This window comes from Miscanthus floridulus, chromosome 5 (genome assembly GCF_019320115.1).
Source record: "Miscanthus floridulus cultivar M001 chromosome 5, ASM1932011v1, whole genome shotgun sequence".
In the NCBI taxonomy this organism is placed as follows: domain Eukaryota; kingdom Viridiplantae; phylum Streptophyta; class Magnoliopsida; order Poales; family Poaceae; genus Miscanthus; species Miscanthus floridulus.
This window is the reverse complement of record NC_089584.1, coordinates 2,816,450-2,818,809: the sequence shown is the minus strand read 5'-3', so window position 1 is coordinate 2,818,809 and position 2,360 is coordinate 2,816,450. Positions and strand designations below refer to the sequence as shown.

General features: G+C 51.7%; 1 pseudogene; it reads left to right on the top strand.

Moving 5' to 3' along the window:
- The first annotated feature begins 1,351 nt into the window (after positions 1 to 1,351).
- LOC136451333 (covalently-linked cell wall protein 14-like) lies at positions 1,352 to 2,351 on the top strand (annotated as a pseudogene).
- The last annotated feature ends 9 nt before the right edge of the window (positions 2,352 to 2,360 follow it).

The following is a 2,360-nucleotide window of genomic DNA, read 5'->3' as shown; positions in this document are numbered from 1 at the left end:
AATTTCGCAAAACCCACACTATTCAGGTTCTTAATAGATTGCCGCATCGAAATACTTCCTCTAGAACTATAGACTGGACCCTATCTCCCACTCAGAATGTTTCTGATCTTGTTCCATAGCCTAGTTTCTCCAGAAACATCATATGCTTGATACCTTCACATGGCAAGCAGGGCATCCTCCAACGTTGGAATATGCTTATTTGCTAGTATCGTCCGGCAAGGAATTAGCCATGGAGAAGTCTCCATCAAAGATTTTGATTTTTTTTCCCAGGATCTCAACTCTTCCATACCTGATTATCCACAGTGCCGTCTGCATTCACTGCCACCTGGTTATTGCCGAATTTGTTTTACCCCTTGGCAACGGTACGCTGAGAAAATAATCCATTTCGGTTGTGATGCCATGCGACTACATCTTCCCTGCCCGTGAAAACCGAGATTTGCAGGATGCGATGAACGTCAACAGGCTAAAATTAGTTAAATAAAAACTTATTATTTTCAAAATGCGTGATTTTTCAGATGGTATCTTCTCTCATTACTAGAAAAAAATAATCCCACTTGGCTCGTGATTATCGTTGCGGCCAACCCCATCCACCAGCCTAATGCAGTAAACGCTCAGGCTGCCCGCCCACGGTTGGAGCCCCGGTTCCGCGCGGCGCCTCACCTTTCTTCTTAAGAGTATCCGAACACTCCCCCATATGTTAAAAAAAACCTGCCACCCACAGCGAACCGTCCCCATGAGACTCTTCCAATGACAGGAGGGCCCCCCTGTTGTCGTACCCCACACGACACTGAGGAGGCCATTTTTCATGCCCTCCCCCGGGCGCCGCCGCCCGTCTCCCTCCACGAGTCCGCGTGGCTACTCCTCTCGGCATCTCTCTTTGGTCGTGGGGGAAAAATTACAAAAATGACACTAAAAAAGATTGACTATAATGACAAATAGGTCTATCTATGTCTATAAATATGATCTAGTGTCTGTAAGCGACCGATGTTTCTAAGGGGGTGTTTGGTTTCTGGCGCCTAAAATTCCTATTACATCGAATGTTTGGACGCATGAATGGAATATTAAATATAGACTAATTACGAAACTAATTACATAACTTATGACTAATTTACGAGACAAATCTTTTAAGCCTAATTAGTCATGATGTGACAACGTGGTGCTACAGTAAACATGTGCTAATGACATATTAATTAGGCTTAAAAAACATCTTGCAAATTAGCCTCTATCTATATAATTTGTTTTGTAATTAATCTATATTTAATGCTCTTAATTATTATCTTGATGTATCATAAATTTTAAATTTTAGGAAACACCCCAAGTCTGGTTTTTTCAAATCGCCCGTCGTGGGGTGTCCCCCTCCCTTCCCCACGACTGAATTTCCTGGCAAATCGAAACCCCCCTCGCGCGACGCCAAGACGGAGAGGAGAACAATAGGGGAGGGGAAAGGTCCAGGAGGAAGCCACGGCCACCGGCGCGATGAAGCCGTCGCAGTCGAAGAAGAAGGGAAAGAAGAAGAAGAAGTCCTCGCCGCCGGCTGCGGCGCCGGCCCCTCCGCCGGCGGAGGGGGCTGCGAATTCGGAGGCCTGCTCCCCGCTGCCCGGAACCCTAACCCTAGCTGCCGCCACCGCGGCGGCGGCGGTTTCGGAGACGGAGTCCAGCAGCAGCGGCGAGGCCTCGACGTGCGCGTCGTCGGCCTGCTTCACCGCAAGCTCGTCCGGGACGGCGTCTTCGTCCTCCTTCTCTGCCTTCTCCTCGTCAGCGTCCACCGCTTCGTCGTCGGCCGCCGGCGAGGAGCGGCGGGACCTCACGTGGCTGCTCGACGCGTTCGCCAGCGCCACCATCGACCAGATCGACTCCGCCTACCGCGAGGCCGGCGGGGACCCCTTCGTGGCCGCTGGTATCCTGGGCTCCACGCAGGACACGCACCGCTGCAGCCACCACAGCCAGCGCCGCAGCCCCCTCCACCACCGGATCTCTCGCCGCGCAGTGGATCTGGTGGAAGGAAGGCTGGTCGGAGGCCCAAGCGGGTTGCGGTGGCCGCTACGGGCATGGTCGCGGACGTTATTGGCAAGGAATACACACGACCCGCGACTACTCCTGTAAGCGTGCCAAATGCATGGAAGGGTCGGGATGGGGAGAGGGATGGCGGGTCTGGTGGCCGCAAGTACAGCGTTGAAGAGGCAGAGCAGTTCCTGTGCTCCATGCTCGGTGATAATTCCGAGCTTGGAATGGGTGTTGTCAGAGATGTGCTCGGTGAGACATTTTTCACTTGCTGATCTATAGTTGTCAATTCAGAATGCTGCATTTTGAGTATTCCCTGTCATGCTGCCATTTCCACGACTCAACTGAATTTTGGACCT